Source organism: Amblyraja radiata, chromosome 15 (assembly GCF_010909765.2).
Source record: "Amblyraja radiata isolate CabotCenter1 chromosome 15, sAmbRad1.1.pri, whole genome shotgun sequence".
Lineage (NCBI taxonomy): Eukaryota > Metazoa > Chordata > Chondrichthyes > Rajiformes > Rajidae > Amblyraja > Amblyraja radiata.
The window spans coordinates 52,332,654-52,360,457 of NC_045970.1; the positions used below are offsets into that span (position 1 = coordinate 52,332,654).

General features: G+C 46.0%; 1 pseudogene; it reads left to right on the top strand.

The window, feature by feature from the left end:
• Nucleotides 1–27,801, top strand: LOC116981515 (annotated as a pseudogene).
• Nucleotides 27,802–27,804: the final 3 nt, after the last annotated feature.

Sequence of the window (27,804 nt, forward strand, 5' to 3'; positions counted from 1 at the left end):
CAGACAGTGGACGCTGAGCTCCAGTACCCTCTCTGCTTAACCATTGTTTTATCGTGGAAAAAAACATGAATGTTTTTTGTGTTTCAATACTTTTGGCTTGGTTATCGAGTGAGTGCAGTTTGATTTTAAAATATTATTAATTGTAATAGTGCAGTGCGTCCACCTTGTGCGACTGTCATTATGTGTTGAATCTCACATTATGTCAAATATGCAATGTATTAAATATGGGGTTTCTCTCTTCAGGTGCCTTCACTGCACATGTGGAACAAACACCGAGTTCGGCAACAAAAGAATCCGGCGAAACTCTGACCATCCAGTGCACTTTACGTGATACCAGCTACGCGCTGACTTACACAGCATGGTTCCGGCAAAAACCGGGTCAATCGCAAAGTTCCCTAACGATTGGAGGACGATTTGTTGAAACAGTCAACAAACAACAAAAAACCTTTTCCCTGCAGATCAGGAACCTGGTCGTTGAAGACACGGCCACGTACGTCTGCAGAGGAACAGCACTGTAATTAACCTGCAGCTCATGCAATACAAAAACACTGTGTTTCTCTTTCTCTGAAGAAATCATGGATCGGTTCATTTTAATTGAACATAAAATTACCAAAGTAGCTGCTGAATCCTGTGTAGGACGTGGGCAGATTGGCAATGAGTGGTCAGATGTGGTGACGCCCGTCACTTGCCGAAGTCGGGAGCGTTGGATGTGCAGTTTCGCTGTTTAACCAGTTGCGCAGGTGGGTCTATTATTGTGCTGGGCTTTACCACTGTGTACGGTATATAGCACCACAGTGATGAATCTTCAATTCCCGTAATACATAAACCGCCCCCAGAAGTTCTTCGTGCAAAATGAATACGAAACATTTCTTCAGCAATTGAAAGCACAATTACCAAATACCCACTGCTTTTGCCAAGCACTGCTCGACATATCAGAGTTTTATCTCCGTATACTTCGTGATTGTTATATAATTGCTACCGTCGTATTCAAAACAGATCGTTGATATTTACCAAAATATCTTGAGTGGCTACGAGTTATAATCATACTAAGTAGTCAAACCATCGAATATACCGTGTCCACTGCAACATTTGATTCGAAATGTGGAATATCTGGAGGAGTTTAAGCGCAATTTTCAACAGGGGAGTTATTGTGCTCATGTGAAATGATGTGTGGACTACGATACACAGTAGCTCAAGCCATAACAAAAACATCTTTAGCAGTGTATTGGTGCCCCGTCCGTGAATGGAGTCTTTATGCTCAGAGCTTTGGTTGGAGATGGTGTCAAATTAAGTTTTCTTCTTTGCTTCCAATGTCGCCACATTCCCACTGTTCAATCAGCGGAATTCCGTTTTCCGGACCACACGACATGGTATTGCAACAAATAACGATCAGGGAAAAAGTTAAGATCATACGGATGAAAACTGAAGGAAACAACGAATGATTTTACCGACCGCAACCCAGCAATTAAAATTTTGTAGTTATATCATTTTGGAGAACCTATTCCAACACCTTATCTTTAATGGCAATTTTTGTACTGGGCTTACGAGGAAGTGAATCACTGTGTAACTACTACGGAGATGGCACAACGCTGACTGTGAAACCTGGTACGTGACCTTTTTTTGTGATATTTTAATACTTTCACTTTGGTATTCCGTTGGTTTATTTTGACTCAAGTGATAAGAATAATTTAGATTTTCGATGAATTTTGTGTGATTTGTGAATGGTGGCATATTTTTGGAATATTCTCAGTCAGCTTAGTTGGCTTAAACATAAACATTATATTGCATTCCTCAGCTGGACCAAAGGGTAACTCAACAAAAATGTCATTTTGCAAAACGAAATCCACCAATTTTCCTCGTACAGCACTTCTCGTCCCAACCCCCGATAACGTACCCGATAACAGCTGTAGCAGTATTATTATCAAAATATGTACTTATATGTTGACATATTGGAGTTTGAATTAACTAACAGGCGCGACCAATATAGGTTTATATACAGGAAACCTGGTCTCTCAAAGGAAGATTCTGTGTTTGTTATAGTGCGGGTGACATTAAATCTTGAATGAGCATTGAGCGCCAGGGAAGAATGAAGTCAATAGAGATTTAAACCGCATTTAGTCAACTTATAATCAGGGAACTGCCAAGCAGACCTTCGTTGGGAAAAGTTTGTTTACTTTCTGCAATGGGGGAAACAATCTGCTCTTCAGAAAATTAAAATATGACTTATATGTTCAGTCAGCGCGTTTTAGCTCAGTTTAGCTCAGGTACTTAAGGAAGTAGCCCCAGAAATAGTGGGTGCATTAGTGATAATTTTTCAAAACTCTTCAGATTCTGGAGTAGTTCCTGAGAATTGGAGGGTAGTTAAAGTAACGCCACATTTTTTTTAAAGGGGGGGAGAGAGAAAACGGGGAATTACAGACCAGTTAGTTTAACATCGGTAGTGAGGGAACTGCTAGAGTCAGTTATTAAAGATGAGCTAGCAGCAAATTTCGAAATTGGTGAAATCATTGGACAAAGTCAGCATGGATTTATGAAAGGTAAATCATGTCTGATGAATCTTATAGAATTTTTCGAGTATGTAACTAGTAGACTGGATAAAGAAGAACCAGTGGATGTGTTATATCTGGACTTTCAGAAGGCTTCGACAAGGTCCCACATAAGAGATTAGTATACAAACTTAAAGCACACGGCATTGGGGGTTCAGTATCGATGTCGATAGAGAACTGGCTGGCAGACAGGAAGCAAAGAGTCGGAGTAAACAGGTCCTTTTCAGAATGGCAGGCAGTGACTAGTGGGGTACCGCAAGGCTCAGTGCTGGGACCCCAGCTATTTATTTACACTACATATTAATGATTTGGACGAGGGAATTGAATGCAACATCTCCAAGTTTGCGGATGACACGAAGCTGGGTGGGGGGGGGGGGGGGGGGGGGGGGGGCAGCGTTAGCTGTGAGGAGGATGCCAGGAGGCTGCAGGGTGACTTGGATAGGCTGGGTAAGTGGGCAAATGCATGACAGGTGCAGTAGAATGTGGATAAATGTGAGGTTATCCACTTTGGTGGCAAAAACAGGAAAGTAGACTATTATCTGAATGGTGGCCGATTAGGAAAAGGGGAGATGCAACGATACCTGGGTGTCATGGTACACCAGTCATTGAAAGTAGGCAGGGGAGGTACACAAAAATGCTGGAGAAACTCAGCGGGTGCAGCAGCATCTATGGAGCGAAGGAAATATGTGACGTTTCGGGCCGAAACCCTTCTTCAGACTTCATTGAAAGTAGGCATGCAGATGCAGCAGGCAGTGAAGAAAGCGAATGGTATGTTAGCATTCATAGCAAAAGGATTTGAGTATAGGAGCAGGGAGGTTCTACTGCAGTTGTACAAGGTCTTGGTGAGACCACAACTGGATTATTGCGTACAGTTTTGGTCTAAAGGTATTAGGGGGTATGGAGAGAAGGCAGGTACAGGATACTGAGTTGGATGATCAGCCATGATCATATTGAATGGCGGTGCAGGCTCGAAGGGCCGAATGGCCTACTCCTGCACCTATTTTCTATGTTTTTATGTTTCTATGTAATAAAGCAGCTGATAATATACTTTGAAGTTTTCAGTCGCTAATGCTAGTGACCATGCCGGTTATATTTCAACGTTGATGATCGGGGTGTTCGAGGTTTATCGTGGTGTATGTGGAATATAGTTCTACATACAAACCAAGAAGATGCACTGAGTCTAATAACATACTCAATGCAGCATTTACAAAACAGCACATAAAAATATCCTGGGTCTATCCTCTCCCACCAAATGTTTCTCGGTCAATTCGCAACGTATTACAATCGGTCATAAGATTGCGTGCGTGTGCGTGTGTGTGCGTGCGTGTGTGTGTCTGTTTGTGTGTGTGTAAAGCAATATTTTCATTTTTACGATGTGCTTTCTTGTATTTGATGCCCGTTCTCTCTCTCTCTCCTCTTCTCACCTCCTCCCCTCTCCCCCCTCCTTCTCTCCCCTCTACCCCTCCACTCTCCCCCATCACACCTCCCCTCCCCACCACCCCCCACCCCTACCCCCTCTCTCCCCTCCTCTATCTCCCTCTCCCCCTGCCCCCCTCTGCCCCCCCCTCTACCCCCCACCACACCCCTCTCCCGCCATCCTCTTCGCCGACTCCCTCTTCCTCTCCCCCTCGCCCCCTCTCCTCCCCTCTCTGCCGCCCCCGCCAGCCCCACACTCCCACCCCCTCCAATTCCCTCCCCTCCCTTTGCCCCCCTCCACCTCTGCCCACCTCTTCTCTTTCCCCTTCCCCCCTCCAGCCCCCCACTCCCCTCCCCCTCCAACTCCCTTTTCCCTCCCCCTTCCCCCTCCCCTCCACCCCCTCCCCATCCCTTCCCCTACTCTCCCCCACTCCCCCTCTCTCCCCCCTTCCTGCCCGTCTTTCCCCTGCTCTCTCTCCGCCCCCCTGCCCCTTCCCTCCACGTCCCCTCTTTCCCCTACCCCTGCGTCCCTCCCCCTCTCCCCCCACTCCCCCACTCCGCACTCTCCCCCTCTCGCTCCCCCTATCTCCCCCTCCTCTCTCACACCCCCCTGCTTCTGCCCCCCCCTCCAGCCCCCCCCTCCCCTCCTCCAGCACGACTCCCCTCCCCTCCCTGCCACCTCCCTCCCCCTCCCTTTGCGCCCCCCACACTCAATTCTTTCCCCCTCCTCTTTCTACATCCACCCCTATGCCCTCCCTCCACCTTACCCCTTTCCCCTCCCCTCTCCACCTCCATCTCCTCTTCCCCCTACTCTCCCCCATTTCCCCCTCTATCCCCCTCCTCTCCCCACCCCTCTCGATGTGTTTTCTAGTATTTGATGCCTGCTCTCTCTCTCTCTCCGCTTTTCGCTGCCCACACTCGCCCGGCTCCACCCCCCCCCCCCCTCATCTTCTCACCTCCTCCCCTCTCCTCCCCCTTCTCTCCCCTATCCCCTTTACCTCTCCTCTCTCCCCCCTCTCTCCCCACCTCGCTCCCACTGCTCTCCCCCACCCCCCCTCCCCTCTTCCCCCCCCGTTTCTCCCCCTCCCCTAACTCCCTCTCCCTCCCCCCTCTGCCCCCCCCCTCTACCCCTTACCCCTCCACCTCTACCCCTTCCACTTCGCCACCCCCTCCTCCTCTCCCCCCTCGCCCCCGCCTCCCCGCCCCCCGCCCCCCGCTCCCCCCTCCCTCTCTCCCTTCCTCTCTCTCCCCTTTCTCCCTCCCCCCTCTGCCACCCCTCCATACCCCACAATCCAACCCCCTCCAACCCTCCCCTCCCTTTGGCCCCCTCCCCCTCCAGCCCCCCACTCCCCTTCTCCTCCAGCCACCACTCCCTCCCCCTCCAACTCCTCCTGCCCTCTCCCCTCCCCCGTACACCCCTTCCCCCTCCCTTCCACCTACTTTCCCCCCTCCCCCTCTCTCCCCTTCCTGCCCCTCTTTCCCCTGCTTTCTCTCCCTCACCCCCCTCTGTCCCTTCCCTCCACCTCCCCCCTCTCCCCTCCCCCTCCCTCGCTCCCTCTCTCCACCCACTCCCTCACTCCCCACTCCCCCCCCTCTCGCTCCCCCTATCTCCCCCTTCCTCTCTCTCACTGCCTCTGCCCCCCTCCAGCCCCCATCTCCCCCCAACTCCCCCCCACTCCCTCCACTCCTCCTCCCTCCCCATTCCCTCTCTCCTCCCCTCCCCCTCTGCCCCCTCCCCCTCCAGCCCCACTCCACTCCCCGCCACCTCCCTCCCCCTCCCTTCCCCCCATTTCCCTCTCTCCCCCTCCTCTCTCTACTCCCCCCTATGCCCTCCCTCCACATTACCCCTTCCCCCTCACCTCTCCACCTCTACCTCCCTCCCCTTCTCTTACCGCTATTCTCCCCACTCCCCCTCTCCCCCCCTACTCTCTCTCCCCACCCCTCTCTCTAGCCCCCCCTCTGCCCCCTCCCTCCTCTGCCCCTACATCTCCCCCCTCTCCCAATCCCCTCCACCTCCCTTCCCCCCTCTCCTCCCACTCCCCCACTCCCCACTCGCACCCCCTCCCTCTTCCCCCAGCTCTTCCCCCTCCTCCCCTTCCCCCACTCCCCTCACCCACTCCCCTCACCCACTCCCTCCCCCACTCCCCGCCCCCCTACCCTCCGCTACTCCCCTCCTACACCACCCACCCCCACTCCCCCCCCCCTGTGTGTGGTTAGTGTGTGTGTGACGCCGCAGCACCCCCCGCCGCCCCCCCCCCCCCCCCCCCCCACCCCCCCGCAACCGCGCGTTGAGGGGACGGGACCCAACGGGTCCCCCTTGGTCAAGTATATACTGTATATAAAACTCGTGATATCGAAGGATAATGTTGAACTGAATTTTGCAATATATAGATTACTGAGCAACGGGGTTTAATACAGAGATGGAATATGTTTAGCTGTTAGCTTTATTATTATCGTGTAGCAAGGTACTGTGACATATTTTTGTTTGAATGCTATCCAATCCAATCATATAACGCCAGACATAAATACAATCAAGGCAACTCAAGTACAATGGATAGAGGGAAGGGAATGGCACAAACTGTAGAATGTAGTTCGCAGCATGGCAGCGTAACAAGTCCAGAGAAATAGTCATGAGAAAAATATGTAACAATGACACCAATATTACTTTGTACATTAGCTGCAATTTTAAAAAAAACCAGGGCATTCCTCCACAAAACACTGTCAAATTATGCAATTTTCTGACGCTATTATGACACCCTCGAATGCGGAGTAAAACAACGTAATTATTGCATTTAGTTTTTAGTTTAGAGATACAGCGCGGAAACACGCCCTTCGGCCCAACGCACCGACCAGCGATCCCCGCACATCCCACACACGTTAGGGACAATTTGCACTTAAACCAAGCCAAGTGTAGGAGGAAACCGAAGATCTCGGAGAAAGCCACGTGGTCACGGGGAGAACGTACAAACTCCGTACAAACAGCACCAATAGTCGGGATCGAACCCGGGTCTCTGGCGCTGCAAGCCCTGTAAGGCTGCAGCTCTGCCGCTGTGCCACCATACGTCTTCATCCATGTAAATAATTTGATCTAAACACAAAGTGCTGGAAGAACTCATCGAGTCAGGAAACATCCGTGGAGTGAATGGACAGACAGTGTTTCGGGTTGGGCCGCTTTTTTCTGAGTCCAAAGAAGACTCCGGGGAAGGATCTCCATCCGAAATGTCGTCAGTCCATTCCTTTCACAGATGCTGCGAGTTCCTCCGGCACTTTGCGTTTCGCCGAAGATTCCACTTTGAGGGTTCTGGTGTCCGCAAATAAATTGACCACATACACAGTTTGTGACCGCTGATTCTGTATTCCCCCAACATGGGGAACACTTCTCCTGCAATATGTTGGAGCATGAGCTTTTACTATCCACAGTAATCTTTACTGCACCGTGGGTCAAATGCCTTCTGGAAGTTCAGATATAAATTTTCAGCACCTGTTCAAAAATTGCCAACAGTATTTTCACTTCAGCAGCAAAGTCTGGAAACTTGAACAAACTACATTCCAAAACCGCGTGACTTTGTGGATTATTTGGCTTCAGTAAATTGGCCATAATGTGCAAAGAATGGATGAAAAAATGGGATAACATAGGACTAGCGTGAACGAGTGGTCATAGAAACATAGAAAATAGGTGCAGGAGTAGGCCATTCGGCCCTTCGAGCCTGCACCGCCATTCAATATGATCATGGCTGATCATACAACTCAGTATCCTGTACCTGCCTTCTCTCCATACCCCCTGATACCTTTAGCCACAAGGGCCGCATTTAACTCCCTCTTAAATATAGCCAATGAACTGGCCTCAACTACCTTCTGTGGCAGAGAAATCCAGAGATTAACCACTCTCTGTGTGAAAAATGTTTTTCTCATCTCGGTCCTAAAAGATTTCCCCCTTATCGTTAAACTGTGACCCCTAGTTCTGGACTTCCCCAACATCGGGAACAATCTTCCTGCATCTAGCCTGTCCAACCCCTTAACAATTTTGTAAGTTTCTATAAGATCCTCCCTCAATCTTCTAAATTCTAGCGAGTACAAGCCGAGTCTATCCACACTTTCTTCATATGAAAGTCCTGACATCCCAGGAATCAGTCTGGTGAACCTTCTCTGTACTCCCTCTATGGCAAGAATGTCTTTCCTCACATTAGGAGACCAAAACTGTACGCAATACTCCAGGTGTGGTCTCATCAAGACCCTGTACAACTGCAATAGAACCTCCCTGCTCCTATACTCAAATCCTTTTGCTATGAAGTCGGTGAGCCGAAATGCCTCTTTCCACGCTGCATCTTTTTAAAAAGTTTCAAGGAAAGTGAGCTCACTGATTCATTGTTCACCGCGCCATCCTGCAACTCAAATAAATTGGTCAAAGTGTTTCACTTTCACCAAATCATGCTGATTACCTTGATTTTTGTCTGAGCCCGTCAATAACGTCTTTGACAATAGCTCCGAACATTTTCACTGTGACAGACGCTTAACTGAGTAGCAAACCTCCCTATTATTGTCGACCTCGCTATTTGAGGAAATGAGCCAATTTGTCCATTTTCTATCTAATTGAACTTCCTCAGAATCAAGTGTGATTTGGAAAATTAACACCAACACATATTTTCCTACGTTTTTTAATGTACGTTCATGTTAGGTGAACATTGGCGCTGATTTGGATATTAATCAGACATCACTACTTGCTTGTGAATGGCGGAAGCAATTAAAAGACACTTAATTGGCGACTTTGTTGCCAAATGAAAGGCAGAGGAAGAAAGATGGCGGAAATACATCTTTCCTTGAAGGAAATTATTAGCAATAATTCATAGCAAGGAAATTATTGAACAGGAATGTTTTTTTAGCAAAAATCCTTAATTCCAGTTAGAGGACTGGTATTTTTAAAACAAGGTCATTTAGGTTGTTGAATTTAAATTGGCATGTTGAGAATCGAATCAATGAGGCCACATCAATGGTCTTGGACAACAGCTGCTGGTACAGCCAAATAACGCCAACTTCAACTTACCCAGGTTCACCCTGATTAGTCCCTCACAATACTCGAAACTATCCATTCAAGCTGGGAATACCGCCTCAACCCGAAATAACCGAGTTTTCCATTGTGCAGACAATAAAAATATTATGTGTTTGGAATCTGGGAAAATGCCCGCTTCTCAGACGCATTTAGTTTTCAAGAGGGTGTACATTAATCAGTGTCTACTGTGAGTTTATCGTATTTTCTAGATGGTACTTTAGGTGAATTTTCACAGAAATTATAAGACAATTAAATGGCAATTAAATGCAGGCAATAATTTTGATATACTAAATGATACGCCTAAATTTCGTCTCACCCCTGGCTTACAGCCAACCTGTCACAGCCTTAACTGAGTTATTGATATGTCGCCATAGTTTGCATGTGGGACACATTTTCGATATTTAATGTCCAGTAGATTTTCACACACAAAAAAACAGAGACTGGTTTAATCATACGAATTGCGAACTGGCTGATGGTGAATATTGAGCAAGGCAAGGTAGAAAACATCTGAGAATAGCTGTAGAATTAAGTTTTTTTTAAATTATTATTATTTTTATTAGCAGCAAACCCACATTAAAAATATTTCATGTATATCAGCCATACATTGTTTAGATTATCAGTTGTGGATTGGTTCTGCTAGTTTTTTTATAAGATAGGAAGTAAGAAAGAAAGAGGGGGAAAAAGAACACAAATGTCAAGATTTTAAAAAAGAATGGAATGGTTTACTAATAATACATCTTTGGAGATAGGTTCGTGGATTATAAAGTATAACTTTTCATCTAATCCTGAGTTCAAGCTTCGGTTAGGTTCCCGTGTTGGACCGATCTACCCCTTCAAATAGTCAATGAATGGAGACCATATTCTAACAAATAGTTCTTGGTTGTCCATTAAGACAAATCGGATTCTTTCCAGGTCTAGGGTCTCCGACATTTCCAAATCCACATTTTAATTGTGTGGGTTATAGGACCTTTTATTAAAATTTTAGTATTAATTTTTCCCCAGTTATTATACTGTAGTCAAGAAACATAGAAACATAGAAGCATAGAAAATAGGTGCAGGAGTAGGCCATTCGGCCCTTCGAGCCTGCACCGCCATTCAATATGATCATGGCTGATCACCCAACTCAGTATCATATACCTGCCTTCTCTCCATACCCCCTGATCCCAAAAGCCACAAGGGCCACATCTAACTCCCTCCTAAATATAGCTAATGAACTGGCCTCAACTGCCTTCTGTGCCAGAGAATTCCAGAAATAATTCCAAGAAAGTCTCTTTGGTTTGTTTTGAGTGTTAGACTTTGTTCTGTTGTGCCAAGTATTATTAGTTTTGAATCGGGATCTAATTTAGTGTTAGTAGAATTAAGTTTCATGTTGTTAATTTCAGGAAAACAACCGACACCACCAATCATCAACCTCTTGTACTCTGCATCTGACGAGCTAAAGGCAAAGGGTTTTGTCGAACTGATTTGTCTCATCGGCGAATTTGAGCCCCAAGACATCAGGGTGAACTGGCAGAAAGACGGACAGGCCGCACAGTCCGGTTTTACCACTGCGCCCCCAGCTAAAACTGCAGACGGAAAGTTTACCTCGACTAGTGTGTTCAGAGTGCCGCTTAACGACTGGGCCAGCGGTTCCCGATATTCCTGCCAAGTTTCCCACTCTGCAACCGGCAGCATCCTCCAAAAAAACATTCAAACGACGTCAGGTAAATGGTGGCCGTTAATTCATAGATTAAACAATTCTACTTTCAACCTCAGTATTTGAATAGTTATGACGTAACTCAAGTACACACAGAATGGCGACTTGTAGAAACATAGAAACATAGAAAATAGGTGCTGGAGTAAGCCATTCGGCCCTTCGAGCCCGCACCGCCATTCAATATGATCATGGCTGATCATCCAACTCAGTATTCTGTACCTGCCTTCTCTCCATACCCCCTGATCCCTTTAGCCACACGGGCCACATCTAACTCCCTCTTAAATATAGCCAATGAACTGGCCTAAACTACCTTCTGTGGCAGAGAATTCCAGAGATTCGCCACTCTCTGTGTGAAAAATGTTTTCCTCATCTCGGTTACTAAACGATTTCCCCCTTATCCTTAAACTGTGACCCCTTGTTCTGGACTTCCCCAACATCGGGAACAATCTTCCTGCATCTAGCCTGTCCAACGCCTTATGCTCGAAGTTTATAAATAAATATTATATTAAGTTGTTAGTATGTGACCCATTACTTGTGAAATCATAATCTCATAAGTTCATAAGTGAAAGGAGCACAATTAGGCCATTCGGCCCATCAAGTCACTCCGCCATAGATGGTTGATCTATCTCTCCCTCCTAACCCCATTCTCCTGCTCTCTCTCCATAATCTCTGATATACGTACAAATCAAAAAACGGTTGAAATTGAGCTTCTTGCCTAATATCTGATTCGCCACCAATAAACCATTGTCTCAATGTCATTGCCAGACCTCGCAATACTTCTCAGAGATCCCACCGTCGAAGAAATTTGGATCAACAACACTGCGACACTGGTCTGTGAAGTGATCGCCACAGCTCCGACTGAAGTTGCGATCTCTTGGACAGTGGATGGAAAGGAAAGAGTTGCTGGTATTCAAACCGATCAATCTACCAAGGCCGGGAACCAGTACCTGACGATCGGCCGCTTGACCAGCAACCTCGCAGAATGGGACAGCGGTGTGTAGTACTCGTGCTCGGCGCGGGACCATCAATCAGCTACTCCGGTATCACAGCGGACACGAAAGGCTAAAGGTGCGTGCAATAACAACAAAGAAAATGCAAAACGGTGTACATACTGAACTAGCAAGAAAAGTAATGGAAGTCAGATTACAGAGGTAAACATGCATGAAGATGAGTGGGGGGGGGGGGGGTAAAAACTGATAAAGAGGTCAGGGCGAAAGTGGGAAATTATCAATCGATTCGGCTATAATTTATTTAAGAAGGAACTGCAGATGCTGGAAAATCGAAGGTACACAAAAATGCTGGAGAAATTCAGCGGGTGCAACAACATATATGGAGCGAAGGAAATGGGCAACGTTTCCGGAAATTGGAGGAACAGCACCTCATATTCCGCTTGGGGAGTCTGCATCCTGGGGGCATGAACATTGAATTCTCCCAATTTTGTTAGCCCTTGCTGTCTCCTCCCCTTCCTATCTCTCCCTCGGCCCTCGGGCTCCTCCTCCTCCTTTTTCCTTTCTTCTCCCCGCAACATCCGGTGCATTTCATCTGCGCTCTCTCCCGCGCTGTGATATCCGTCCTACTGCGTGGCGCCATGAACTGCCATCTATATGCCAAGCGTCGCCTAACATGTACCTAACATGTATTTTGGAAAGTTGTTATGTAACTTTCCAACTTGTATGTCCTAACCGATGAAAACAGCTAAGCCACACTCCACTGTCCTGTCTATCCGAGTCGCTACTTTCGAGAAACTATGAACTTTAACTTTAAAGTCTTTCACTTCATCAACATTCCTCAATGACATCACCTACCGTATATGTCCCCCAACGCTATTATTGCCGAAAATTCATCTAGTCGCATTAATCGGGGTTGAACTCCATCTATTAATTATCTGCCTACTTTTACTCTGATATGTTACTTGTGTAGCCATTCCTTGTGTGAACTTTCCTGGCTCCCTAAATATATAGAGCGTCATTTCATCACTGCTGTCAGGAGTCAAGAGTGGTTTATTGTCATGTGTCCCGGAACGGAACAATCAATTATTGGAAGAATAATTCTGCTTTACTTTCCCTTCTAGCCAAACCAGTGCAACCAACAATCCGTCTCTTGCCGCCATCTCCGGAGGAGATTCAAAGTGCGAACATCGCGACACTGACATGTTTGATCACAGAATTCTATCCAAACGATATCACCGTTTCCTGGGAGAAAGACGAAGCCGCATTCCGCTCTAACGCTACCAACTTCCCCACGGCGCTGGAGCAGGACATGACGTTCAGCGCAAAGAGCCTTCTCTTTTTGACAGCAGCCGATTGGAAGAAAGGAGCAACATACTCCTGTGTAGCCTCGCACCTCCCTTCACAGTCCACCCTGAAGCGGAGCATCCGGATCCAAAAAGGTAAGGACAACATGTCAAAATACACACAGCCAATATGCGCACTTCATCGGGAGTCAACAGTTAATTCCACCAAAGGTCTCCAATGATCAGATCTAGAGTACTGGGATATCGGGCCTCTCTGAAGATCCGGTATAATAATATCAACCGAAATACCGCATATATTATCGGATATCTGCTTCATACGGAGAGACCAATTGCATGAGAAGTTTTGAAGTGCACCACGAGCGATAGGGTATAACATGAACATTATATATCGGTCGTAATTCAGGGATAACGGAACTTTCGATTTACACACCCCTTCGGTTAAGGAGGTTGTAAAATTAAATTGGGGAATGAAAGAGAGAAACGATTTGGTTCTTTTGTGTGAACCATTTTAAGACCGGCCACGTTCAGGTCGATGGTAAATGCTAAAAATCTTCAGACAAACGAGAGGGTGAATGCTTGCATCCCCGGAACGCGAGAAATCGGTTCTAGTTAAAGTCAGGTCGTGTAATTCTTGCACTGCGGTATAAGTGAATGGAAATATTACGAAGGACATCAACCAAAGAAGACAGGAACCAAGGCACGAAAGCGGGAGGAGCCTTCTTAGCTAAACAGAAATCAATGGAGAATATGCAGTAAGTAGAATTAATAGTTACACTTAACCCGGTTACAGTTGTTATTATCCGCAGCTTCAACATTTGGGAAGGAAAATAACCACTCCCGTTTATTTTCCTGCCAGGAGACTGCGATGTGGTTGACATCAATGCTGCCATACAAACACCTTATTTTGGGGAGATCTGGACGCTTCAGAAAGCAACTATTGTTTGTGAAGTCGTTTACACCGATTTGCAGGACGTCAAGGTCTCGTGGCGAGTGAATGGGAGTCTGAGAATGGAAGGGGTACAGACTCGGGATCCTGAGTGGAGGGGAAGTAAATCTGTCGTCGTCAGCAAGCTGAGGGTCAGCGTCGAAGAGTGGGAGAGTGGGGTTGAATACCTGTGCTTCGTAGAAGACAGTAATCTGCCAACACCAGTGAAAGTCTCCACGACAAGAACCAGGGGTAAGCATAGTTAACAGTCGTTCAGAGCCATTATAGTCCATGCAATAAAGTCTGATACATGACCATCCCGCGCCGAGGTGATAGGATGAAAATAACAGAATTGTCCTTCAGCTTATGCTTCAAGCCCTACATTTAGCAGCGATTGGCAACCCATCAGAATAGGACGTTCAGGGCACCCGTGCCAGCATGGATGGGGATGGGGGGGGGGGGGGTGGTGACGCAGCTGATAATGCGGCTGTCTCACAACGCCAGAGACCCGGGTTCGATCCTGACCTCCGATGCTCTGTGCCTGGCGTTTGCACTCTGACCACGTGCTCCGCTTTATCACCACATACAAAGGACGTGCTTGTGTGTAGGGTAATTGCCCTCTGTAAACTGCCAATATGAATCTCTGTAAACTGCCAAGATGATTGATGAGAAACTGGGATCCCATAAAACATAGAAACATAGAAACATAGAAAATAGGTGCAGGAGATGGCCATTCGGCCCTTCGAGCCCGCACTGCCATTCAAAATGATCACGGCTGATCATCCAACTCAGTATCCTGTACCTGCCTTCTCTCCTTACCCCCTGATCCCTTTAGCCACAAGGGCCACATCTAACTCCCTCTTAAATATAGCCAATGAACTGGCCTCAACTACATTCTGTGGCAGAAAATTCCAGAGATTCACGATGGTGAACGGGTGATCGATGGTGGGCGTAGCTCGATTGGCCTAGGGGGCCTTTCCTGTGAAACTATCTGAACGTATCTGAAACGAAAATATAGGCTTCCGCAGACATAACCATATAACAATATAACAATTACAGCACGGAAACAGGCCATCTCGACCCTTCTAGTCCGTGCCGAACACGTATTCTCCCCTAGTCCCATATACTTGCGCTCAGACCATAACCCTCCATTCCTTTCCCGTCCATATAACTATCCAATTTATTTTTAAATGATAAAAACAAACCTGCCTCCACCACCTTCACTGGAAGCTCATTCCACACAGCCACCATTCTCTGAGTAAAGAAGTTCCTCCTCACGTTACCCCTAAACTTCAGTCCCTTAATTCTCAAGTCATGTCCCCTTGTTTGAATCTTCCCTACTCTCAGTGGGAAAAGCTTATCCACGTCAACTCTGTCTATCCCTCTCATCATTTTAAAGACCTCTATCAAGTCCCCCCTTAACCTTCTGCGCTCCAAAGAATAAAGCCCTAACTTGTTCAAACTTTCTCTGTAACTTAGTTGCTGAAACCCGGGCAACATTCTAGTAAATCTCCTCTGTACCCTCTCTATTTTGTTGACATCCTTCCTATAATTAGGCGACCAAAATTGTACACCATACTCCAGAATTGGCCTCACCAATGCCTTGTACAATTTTAACATTACATCCCAACTTCTATACTCAATGCTCTGATTTATAAAGGCCAGCACACCAAAAGCTTTCTTTACCACCCTATCTACATGAGATTCCACTTTCAGGGAACTGTGCACAGTTATTCCCAGATCCCTCTGTTCACCTGCATTCTTCAATTCCCTACCATTTACCATGTACGTTCTATTTTGATTTGTCCTGCCAAGATGTAGCACCTCACACTTATCAGCATTAAACTCCATCTGCCATCTTTCAGCCCACTCTTCCAACTGGCATAAATCTCTCTGTAGACTTTGAAAATCTACTTCATTATCCACAACCCCACCTATCTTAGTATCATCTGCATACTTACTAATCCAATTTACCACACCATCATCCAGATAATTGATGTACATGACAAACAACAGTGGACCCAATACAGATCCCTGTGGCACCCCACTAGTCACTGGCCTCCAACCTGACAAACAACCATCCACCATTACTCTCTGGCATCTCCCATTCAGCCACTGTTGAATCCATCTTGCTACTCCACCATTAATACCCAACCATTGAACCTTCTTAACCAACCTTCCATGAGGAACCTTGTCAAAGGCCTTACTGAAGTCCATATATACAACATCCACTGCTTTACCCTCATCAATTTCCCGAGTAACCTCTTCAAAAAATTCAAGAAGATTAGTCAAACATGACCTTCCAGGCACAAATCCATGTTGACTGTTCCTAATCAGCCCCTGTTTATCCAGATGCTTATATATATTATCTCTACGTATCCTTTCCATTAATTTGCCCACCACTGACGTCAAACTATCCATCTAACAGGTCTATAATTGCTAGGTTTACTCTTAGACCCCTTTTTAAACAATGGAACAACATGCGCAGTCCGCCAATCCTCCGGCACTATTCCCGTTTCCAATGACATTTGAAATATTTCTGTCATAGCCCCTGCTATTTCTACACTAACTTCCCTCAATGTCCTAGGGAATATCCTGTCCGGACCTGGAGGCTTATCCACTTTTATATTTCTCATAAGTGTCAGTACTTCCTCTTCTTTGAATCTCATAGTTTCCATAGCTACTCTACTTGTTTCCCTTACCTCACATAATTCAATATCCTTCTCCTTGGTGAATACCGAAGAAAATAAATTGTTCAATATCTCCCCCATCTCTTTTGTCTCTTGATAGCTGTCACTCTGACTCTCTAATGGACCAATTTTATCCCTCGTTATCCTTGGACATGATAGAATAACGTTTCTAAATGTTAAACTATCTATCCCACAGAGGGAAATACAACACATCATATATTTGGCGAGAGCATAAGCACCGGGTGATCTCCTCATTTGTTGCTTTCATTGATATTTGAACTCCCCGAATCTAGCGAAAAGATGGAATTAGGAGTGAAGTTTAGGTCATAGATAGAACAGCATATCTGGTCCTAACCGAACCGTCAATTGTCTATTTCCCTCCTTAAATGCTACCCGATCCTCCAACAGTTTGTAATCTACTTAAGACTCGAGCATCTGCAAATCATTGTGTCTTTTTCAACGGGTTTTGTTCTCTTTCCAGTTACCGAAATGGAACGTCCTAAAGTCTACCTGCTGCACCCATCCTCGGAAGAGATTCAAGCCGAGAAAGTTGCCACGCTCGTTTGCCTCGCCACCGGGTTTTACCCGTCAGACATATACGTCGCCTGGATGGCCAACGACACCCTGTTGGATTCGGGTTACACCATCCAACTTGACACCGACAAGGAAAATGGCTCCAGCTCGGTTGCCAGCAAGTTAAAAGTAACGGCAGAGGACTGGGAGAAGGGAACCACCTTTAGCTGTTTGGTTGGACACCCGTCCCTCGCCACGAATTTAGTCAGAAGTATCAATAAGGCTCACGGTAAACCTACTTTAGTTAATGTGTCACTCGTTCTGACCGACAGTTTTAAATCGTGCATCTAACTCTCTCTGATTCAATGTCTAATGCTTGGGAGCTTAGCCTTGTGTCGCTGTGTGAGTTTCTGAGCCCGCCGGTCTCCTACGTATCCCACCCTTCAGATGATCCGACAAATAGTAAACTATTTCACTAATTTCATCAATCACAGAAAACTATGACGAGAATATGTTAAAAAATATAACGGTTTTGATTGTGCTGTAATGTAGAGAATGCTTCGGAAATGTTGTTAAATAGGTAGGAGATTTCGTTTGTTCTTGTCTGTGGCTTCATATTGCAATAAATGCAGAATGAAAAACTTCTGGTTTCCCAATGCGTGCTTTTGTCTTTGCAATTAAGAGGAAGGCATGACTGAGTCCAAAGTAATAACTTCCCTCATATGAAGGAAAACATCTACGCTCTCGCTTTTTCGGAGACTGGGATGGGGGGGGGGGGGGGGCGGCGAGTCGATGTCGCGAGAATTACTCACCTTACTCAGATCCTCGCTCACCATCGCATCTCAGATTCTAGAGTTTGTTTGATTTACTTGACGTATTTGTGCAAAGACAATCTCGTATCAGAATTAACGAATAAGGGTGAATAGATATTGCTTTAAAATTATGTTTGAAATTTTCACGGAATCTGTTGATTTTCTGGTTACATTATTATCCAACGATGGTGTGAATATTTCCCCCAAAGACTCGCCTTCCGTCCCGGATTATTTCTGTAAATGTTGCCAAGTAAATGTTTTTATTTCCCTAATTTGCTTTATGAATGCATACTGCCCCTTTTGCTGGCCGAACCCCACACGTCCCCACTTAAAACTGAATTCCCTCGCATCGCGGGACTGCACGCTTCATTTTACACGGTTTGTACGTTCTCCCAGTGACCGCGTGGATTTTCTTAGCGTGCTCCGGTTTCCAGCCACATTCGAAGGACGCATAGCTTTGGAGGTTAATTGGCTTCTGCAAATTTATCTTAATTGTGTGTAGGATAGAACTAGTATAGGGGTGATCGCTGGTTTGCGCGGACTCGGTGGGCAGATGCCTATTTCCACACAGTATCTCTAAACTACACTAAACCAAACTAAACACTGAGTGCTGGAGTAGCACAGGGGCCATCGAACATCTATGAAGGAAGTGGACAGGCGACGTTTCGCGTCGTGGGCCTTCAGGCCGGCGAGGAGCCAGGACCTGAAACGTTGCCTGGACATTCCCTCCACAATTGCAGCCGAGGTACTTCAGTGCGTGGTGTTTTGGTCAAGATTCCAACATCAGCAGTTCCTTGTCTTCCCTCGCTTCATTTGTTGTTTTAAAATCAAACGATGGGGGGGGTCAAATGAGATGGAGGAACTGAGTGGAATCCAGGTTAGTCGGGAAGTGGTGTTAGGTGAATTGAATGGCTTAAAAGTCGATAAATCCCCAGGGCCAGATAGGCTGCATCCCAACCTGCTTAATGAAGTAGCTCCAGAAATAGTGGATGCATTAGTGATAATTTTTCAAAACTCTTTAGATTCTGGAGTAGTACCTGATGATTGGAAGGTAGCTAATGTACCCCACTTTTTCTTTTTTTTTTTACGGGAGGGAGAGAGAAAGCGGGGAATTACAGACCAGTTAGTCTTACGTCGGTAGTGAGGAAAATGCTAGAGTCAGTTATTAAAGGTGGGATAGCAGCACATTTGGAAAGTGGTAAAATCATTGGAAAAAGTCAGCATGGATTTATGAAAAGTAAATCATGTCTGACGAATCCTATAGATTGTTTCGAGGACTAACTAGTAGAGTGGATGAGGGAGAACCAGTGGATTTTAGGACCGAGATAAGAAAAACATTTTTCACACAGTGAGTGGTGAATCTGTGGAATTCTCTGCCACCGAAGGTAGTTGAGGCCAGTGCATTGGCTATTTTTAAGAGGGAGTTAGATGTGGCCATTGTGGTTAAAGGGACATGTATACGGACAAAGTGCATTTTCCTGTGGGAGGAGTGTCCGGCGGGGGGGGGGGGGGTGAGTGATTGGCAGTCACCGAGGTACATTGTTGAGTAGTGTGACAGTCGCAGGGAAGAAGCTGTTCCTGGACCTGCTGGTCCGGCAACGGAGAGACCTGTAGCGCCTCCCGGATGGTAGGAGGGTAAACAGTCCATGGTTGGGGTGAGTGCTGTCCTTGGCGATGCTGGTAAGGTCCCGCACGGGAGACTGGTGACTAAAATTAGAGCGCATAGTATTGGGGTATGGTGTTGATGTGGATAGAAAATTGGTTTGGCAGACAGGAAGCAAAGAGTAGGAGTTAACGGGTCCTTTTCAGAATGGCAGCCAGTGGCGAGTGGAGTGCCGCAAGGCTCGGTGTTGGGGCAGCAACTGTTTACCATATATATTAATGGAAGAGGTAATTAAGAGCAACGCTAGCAAGTTTGCGGATGGCACAAAGCTGGGTGGCAGTGTGAACTGTGAAGAGGATGTTAGGAGGTTGCAGGGTGACCTGGACAGGTTGAGTTAGTGGGCAGATGCGTGGCAGATGCAGTATAATATAGATACATGTGAGGTTATCTACTGGTGGCAAAAACAAGGGGGTAGATTATTATAGTGTACAGTTTTGGTCTCCTAATTTGAGGAAGGACATCCTTGTGATTGAGGCAGTGCAGCGTAGGTTCACGAAATTGATCCCTGAGATGGCGGGACAGTCATATGAGGAAAGATTGAAAAGACGAGTCTTGTATTCAATGGAGTTTAGAAGAATGAGGGGAATCTTATAGAAACATATAAAATTATAAAAGGACTGGCCGGAGTAGATACAGGAATAATGTTCCCAATGTTGGGCGAGTCCAGAACCAGGGGCCACAGTCTTAGAATAAAGGGGAGGCCATTTAGGACTGAGGTGAGAAAAAAAAATTCACCCAGAGAGTTGTGAATTTGTGGAATTCCCTGCCACAGAGGGCAGTGGAGGCCAAGTCACTGGGTGGATTTAAGAGAGAGATAAATAAAGCTCTAGCGGCTGGTGGAATCAAGGGATACGGGGAGAAGGCAGGCACGGGTTATTGATTGGGGACGACAGGCCACGATCACAATGAATGGCGGTGTTGGCTCGAAGGGCCGAATGGCGTCCTCCCGCACCTATTTTCTATGTTTCTATGTTTCTAAAACGTTCAGAAAGTAATTTTACCAAATTAGATTTTTTTTAAAGCACCAACTGTATCAGAAATTAATTAAATATTTTCATATTTTGTGAGGATTCACATAATTTTACTGTGAGATTTCAGAACTAATCCATAACCCCACTGAATTGTAGTCTGGAATATTGCGGATTGCCGCGGAGTGGTGAGGATTGGCAAGGAAATTGTACTAAATTTATTTTGAAATTGGATTGCGCCTGAGAAATCATTATGCAGAGGGGCCCAAACTATATTGCTGTTTTCAAAGTGAAAGAGGCCATCCCTCAGAACTCCACGCTATCATTATAGACCCCATAGGGAGAAGTGGGGAGGTTGCTTCCGTTAGCTGGAGATTTAAATATCTCATATCACAATTCCAAACTGAAAAGGTTGGACATTCAGGGCAGAAATTAGTAAAATATCTGTAGCTACATGGTGGCACATTTATCAAATTATTTCCATGAGATGTATGTGTGGAGCATTCAAGGCGCAGATATATAAATCGTCGAATCACGGGAGATGATTTTGGTACAAGTATGTGCAGCACAATGGACAAAAAACAGCCAGGGTTGGAATGAAAGACGGGGAAGATATGCGAGGTTGAAAAGACCACCCCAGCTTCAATTTTTAAGTTCAGTCAAGACACCTCAATCGTACAAATGGCAACTGCCATGGTCTTGCGAATCGAGGACCAAGTGGGAATTCCGGTATCTGAATTGCACACGGTTCCTGACTTCCGCGTTGCAATTTGCAGGTTGCAGATCAGGAATTAGGTGGAGGGGGCACTTGTTATGAAAGAAACTGCTGGCTAAATCAGCACAGCTGAAATCAATTCAAAATTCTGGTATTGGTCCATTGGTGAAATTGCAAATACCATCAAAGATAAATCTGGACAGGCGATCTCTTTAACGCAGTTGAGTATTATCTCAACTCTTTGATGCCGGTTTTGAATCAAAAGATTCTCGGGTCCAGCTACAGAGCCGGTGCCTTCTGTTTGGGTGTCTCTACCGGCTTCATTAACGGTTCATCTGGTAGGATAGAAAGGTAGTTTAGTTTATTTTAATTTAATTTAGTTTATTGTCACGTGTAGCGAGGTGCCTTGTAAAGCCTTGTAGTTGCGTGCTATCCAGTCAGCGGAAAGATTATACATGATTACAATCAAGCCACATTGTACAGATACAGGATAAAGGGAGCAACGTTTAGAGGAAGGTGAAGTCCCGTGAAGCCCGATTAAAGATTGTCCGAGGGTCTCCAAAGAGGTAGAAGTAAACCAGGACCCAACTTTGGTTCGTGATGTGATGGTTCAGTTGCCTGATAACGGCTGGGAAGAAACTCTCCCACAATCTGGTATGGATGATCGATAACACAAAACCGGTAATATTGCAAGTAATCTTAAGGTGTTTGAAGAAGTTCTGAAGGGTCCCGACCCGAAACGTCACCGATCCGTGTTCTGGAGTGATGCTGCCTGACCCGCTGAGTTGCCCGTGCGCTTGGTTGCATTTTACCTTGTAAACAAGCATCTGCAGTTCCTTGTTTCTACAAAGGTTTTTAGGATTTCATGTCATCAAGAATGGGCCAAATTATGCCAATTATTTTAAAGCGTCAGTCGGTCAGTTTAGAGCGTAAATGAAATTACATTTGAGAACCTCTAATGTATGAAAGGCAGTGGATATTCCAATGATACAAAGGAATATTGGAATCATTACGTAAGTGCAGGTTGCATTAATAAACAATAAGTAACAAATCCAATACTGTCTGTTGTCTATTTTCTATTTTACATCTCTAAATTAGGGTGCAGTTCCCATTCTAAAACTAAGGATTAGACTCAGCGTCCGAGACACAATAAATTATTCACCATCTCAATCTGCGCCCCCGTTAGCATTCCCCCTGCAGCCAACCATTAAACTGCGAAGAGAGATTTACTATCTAGGATTGTATGGATTAGTGCATACAAGAAAAATGCATTAGTGATAATTTTTCAAAACACTTTAGATTCTGGAGTAGTTCCTGAGGACTGGAGGGTAGCTAATGTAACCCCACTTTTTAAAAAGGGAGGGAGAGAGAAAACGGGGAATTACAGACCAGTTAGTCTAACATCGGTGGTGGGGAAAATTCTGGAGTCAGTTATTAAAGATGGGATAGCAGCACATTTGGAAAGTGGTGAATTCATTGGACGAAGTCAGCATGGATTTATGAAAAGTAAATCATGTCTGACGAATCTTATAGAATTTTTCGAGGATGTAACTAGTAGAGTGGATAAGGGAGAACCAGTGGATGTGTTATATCTGGACTTTCAGAAGGCTTTCGACAAGGTCCCACATAAGAGATTAGTATACAAACTTAAAGCATACGGCATTGGGGGTTCAGTATTGATGTGGATCGAGAACTGGCTGGCAGACAGGAAGCAAAGAGTAGGAGTAAACGGGTCCTTTTCAGAATGGCAGACAGTGACTAGTGGGGTACCACAATGCTCAGTGCTGGGACCCCAGCTATTTACAATATATATTAATGATCTGGATGAGGGAATTGAATGCAACATCTCCAAGTTTGCGGATGACACGAAGCTGGGGGGCCGTGTTAGCTGTGAGGCGGATGCTAGGAGGCTGCAAGGTGACTTGGATAGGGTGGGTGAGTGGGCAAATGCATGGCAAATGCAGTATAATGTGGATAAATGTGAGGTTATCCACTTTGGTGGCAAAAACAGGAAAGTAGACTATTATCTGAATGGTGGCCGATTAGGAAAAGGGGAGATGCAACGAGATCTCGGTGTCCTGGTACACCAGTCATTGAAATAAGGAATGCAGGTGCAGCCGGCAGTGATGAAAGCAAATGCTATGTTAGCATTCATAGCAAAAGGATTTGAGTATAAGAGCAGGGAGGTTCTACTGCAGTTGTACAAGGTCTTGGTGAGACCACACCTGGAGTATTGCGTACAGTTTTGGTCTCCCAATCTGAGAAAATACATTCTTGCCATAGAGGGAGTACAGAGAAGGTTCACCAGACTGATTCCTGGGATGGCAAGACTTTCATATGAAGAAAGACAGGATAGACTCAGCTTGTACTCGCTTGAATTCAGATGATTGAGGGGGGATCTTATAGAAACTTACAAAATTCTTAAGGGGTTGGACAGGCTAGATGCAGGAAGATTATTCCCGATGTTGGGGAAGTCCAGAACTAGGGGTCACAGTTTAAGGATAAGAGGGAAGTCTTTTAGGACCGAGAGGGGGAAATCATTTTTTACACAGAAAGTGGTGAATCCGTGGAATTCTCTGCCACAGAAGGTAGTTGAGGCCAGTTCATTGGCTATTTCTAAGAGGGAGTTAGATGTGGCCCTTGTGGCTAAAGGTATCAGGGGGTATGGCGGTGCAGGCTCGAAGGGCCGAATGGCCTACTCCTGCACCTATTTTCTATGTTCCTATGTTTCTATGTATTGTTTGAAATTTAGCATGAGTGGCGACCCGATCAATTAATCGAAAAAGGTATGGGAAACCGATAAGGTCGTTGCTGAACTGGTTTAGTTTAGTTTGGTTTAGTTTATTGAACTATATCCCCCTCTTTAGGGAATGTTGTAACCAGGCAGGAATTTATGTTTGGGACCAGCGTACACAATGGACCTATAGTTAAATATAAACCAGAACTTCAGAATCTTCTGTGTATGATGTGCCTTGGGACAACCGGCAACCAATTATGGAACAATTTCGCCGGTTAAACAAGTCATATCTTCTCCAAATGTCTCCCTGCTCCTCGTGTGACTGCGGAATCACAATGCAACGATCTATTAGGGGCGCTCCTCTGTGTGCAGCCATGTCAGCAGCGCGTCAGCTTTTTCAACTTTTTTTTATTTTTTAGTTTGTTTTAGAGTATGTATTTAATGTTCCTTTGTGTGTTTTGTGTGGGGGGTGGTGTGGGGGGGGGGTGAGGGGGAAACCGCTTCGGTCGCCTCCTCCATGGAGAGGCGACTATTTCCAGGTCGCCTCCCCCGTGGCCTAACATCAAGGATCGGTGCGGCCTTTCCCGGAGACGCGCTCGGGGCTTCAGCGGCGGGCGCAGCGTGGACTCTCGGTGTGGAGCTGGTGAACCCTCGCTGGGGCTCGCTGGAGGGGAGCGCTCCGTTTCGCTGGCCCGGGGCAGCCGGCAGCCTGAAGTCGCAGCCTGAAGCCGTGGTCTGCAGAGTTCCAACTGGTGCGGCGTCTACAGCCCGGGATCCCTCGTGGGGGACCCGGGGGAAGTAGAAGCCACCACTGCCGGCCCGCGGCCAACTTCTACCGCAGGGCCGGCATGGACTTACCATCACCCCTGGAGGGGAGCTTCGACCGCCGGCCCTGCAGTCTACGGTGCTTCTGGCTGCGGCGGGGACTTTAAACCTTCGACCGCCGGCCTGCGGCCTACACCATCTTAAAGCCGCGGTCTCCGGTGAGGAAGAGCCGATTCTGGACTGACTCTGGACTCTGGTCCTGTGCACGGGGGGGGGAAATTGAGGAGGACTGGCCAAATTTTTGTGCCTTCCACCAGAGTGATGAATGCTGTGGTGGATGTTTGTGTTACAGTTTTATTGTGTGTTCTTTATTATTGTACTGCTGCTGACAACCCAAATTTCCACCGACCCTGGTTGTGTGGCAATAAATTATATCTATCTATCTATCTATCTATTAGAAAGATGCCTCCAGGGTCACCCCGCGGCTGATAATGTTAAACACGTCGGTGATAGGTGACCGAAACTCATTTATAGGATTTGTCTGGGTCAGCGAGTTCCGTTGATTACAAAATGTCTGAGATGTACTGTAGTTCCGCGAAACTGGGAAGACAAGGTTAGATTGTAAACTGCGGCCGTTTTACTGGGCATTTCTTACATCAGATTGGGATGTAATGTGCGATGTAATGGCTAATCCATCCTTCTCCTCATAATAGTGCGGCCTCTTAATCTTGTAAACAGGATTGATCCTCTCGCTGTGTGGTTGCTGTCGGCGGCTCAACAGAAATCTGTTTTAATCACACGGCGGAATCTTAAAACTGTGTGAATCGTGAACTGTGGATTTATGTAACGGTTAAAACAATGCTCTGTCCTGCATAACACATCACGATGAAGAAACTCGAGGGGTCAGGCAGCATCCGTTGAGGGAGTAGACAGGCGACGTTTCAGTCTGAAGAAGGGTTCTGATCTAAAAGTTCGCCTCTCCATTCCCTCTAGAGAAGTTGCCTGACTCACTTTGGGTTTTGCTCAACATTACAGCATCTGTAGTTTTTTGTGTTTCGTCTACCCTGCGTGTTCTGTAAACGATATGGTATTATGCACGTACAACGAGTCTCTACTGGCACTGGCAATTACATTAATGAACATCATATTTCTTCCAATATATTGGGCATCTTTGAATTTCTCTCAGTTCGATTGCCAAACCACAATGCCCATGGTAACTGGCGCGTTATATTGTTGCGACGGTTTTTGAGTTTATTCTGCTTTTGGCAAATAAAAATATTAATAATGATCATCTGCCGATTCCAGAAATTGCTGAAATAGAAGAAGATCTCCATGACTCTGTAGCAGATGACGGAATGATAGAATACATAGACGAGGAGGGCAATTCTGCTGGAACAGTTACCGCCTTCGTGATCCTCTTTATGATCAGTACCATATACAGCGCATTGGCAACGACGATTAAGGTAACATCGACTTTCACAGAACGTAGTACGTAGAATAGTACAGCACAAGAACAGGCATTTCGACCCACAATGTCCTTTACTCTGCGTGGTTGATATCCTTCCATTCCCTGCATATTCACGTGCCTCGCCATTAGCCTCTTAAATGCGATGATCGTGCATGCATCCATTTCTGTGTTAAAAAAAATTACCCCACTAATCTTTCGAAGTTGTCTCTCCCGCCTTTGAGCTACGCCCTCTAGACTTTGTCATCTCCACCCTGTGAAAATTGTTCTGATTGTCTACCCTATCGATGTCTCCTGTCATTTTACATACTTCTATCAAGTCTCCCCACAGCCTCCGACGCTCCGCGGTAAACAATCCAGATTTTGTGAGCGAGAAGCTTATGGGTAATAGGGTGGAAGAAGAACAAGTGGAAATGAGAGAAAATATGGGCACATGGATCCAGGTGGAATGGGGGGAAGGTAAATGTGGAGACTGGAAGCTCTTAAGCTGGGACACAAAGGTAACAAGAGCTGGAATCTGACAAATCAGGAAGATGATATTTTGAGAAAATAAATGAGTGAAATGCAAAGAAGGTGGATTTGCCCGGCATTGATTTTGCACTGGATAAGTCCTCTACTCAAAACAAAAGTTGGGAAGTCAGAGCCAATATTATAGATGGACGACTGATACTTGTAAAATTAATTATGGTTCCAAAATTTGGGAGGGATGGGAAAGTTAGGGACAGCTCAGTCGGGGCTGCTTGAATTCTTCCATGTATTAATTTCGACTGCAATGTTAAAATGTAGACGTTGTGTATCTTTTTCTTGGAGCCACAAAGACGAAGGGGAGATTGATTAAGGTCTGGGACATCAAGTTTGGTTTAGGCAGAGCAAATACAGGGCGTTTCCACCACTCACAGTAGGGCGCGAATGTTTAGTTTAGTTTCGTTTCGTTTAGTTCAGAGATAGAGCGCAGAAACAGGCCCTTCGGCCCACCGGGTCCGCGCCGTCCAGCGATCCCCACACATTAACACTATCCTACACACACTAGGGACACATCTTTTTTACATTTACCGAGCCAATTAACCTAAATACCTGTACGTCATTAGAGTGTGGGAGGAAACCGAAGATCTCGGAGAAACCCCACACGGGTCACGGGGATAACATACAGACTTCAGCAGTAGGCGGCGCTGCGTTCCCTGTAAGGCAGCAACTCTACCGCTATTGTATTTTATGTATAGGGTGGGGGGGTGGGGGGGGGGGGTGGAAACAGTGTTAATCAGGAACCTGTCAATCAGTGTTCTGTCGTTTCAGGTGAATTAATTGAAGCGGAACCCGAAGGCATCTCTTGTTTATACATGAGTGGCGCCGCAAGTCAGATGGTGACCACAGACACATCGTGGTTCGCTACCGCACCGTTATATACCGGACAATTTCAACTCCGTTGCAGTAACATCAGCGAAACGAGACCAACTTTGGCTCCCTTCTCCCATCGGTTTAATTCCTATTTCTGCTTCGTTGATCGCCGATGTTGGATAGATTTCCACAAATTTTAGCAAGAAATACATTGCTTGTAACTTCTCTTTCTGCTTTCTTACAATATGTCACGAGAG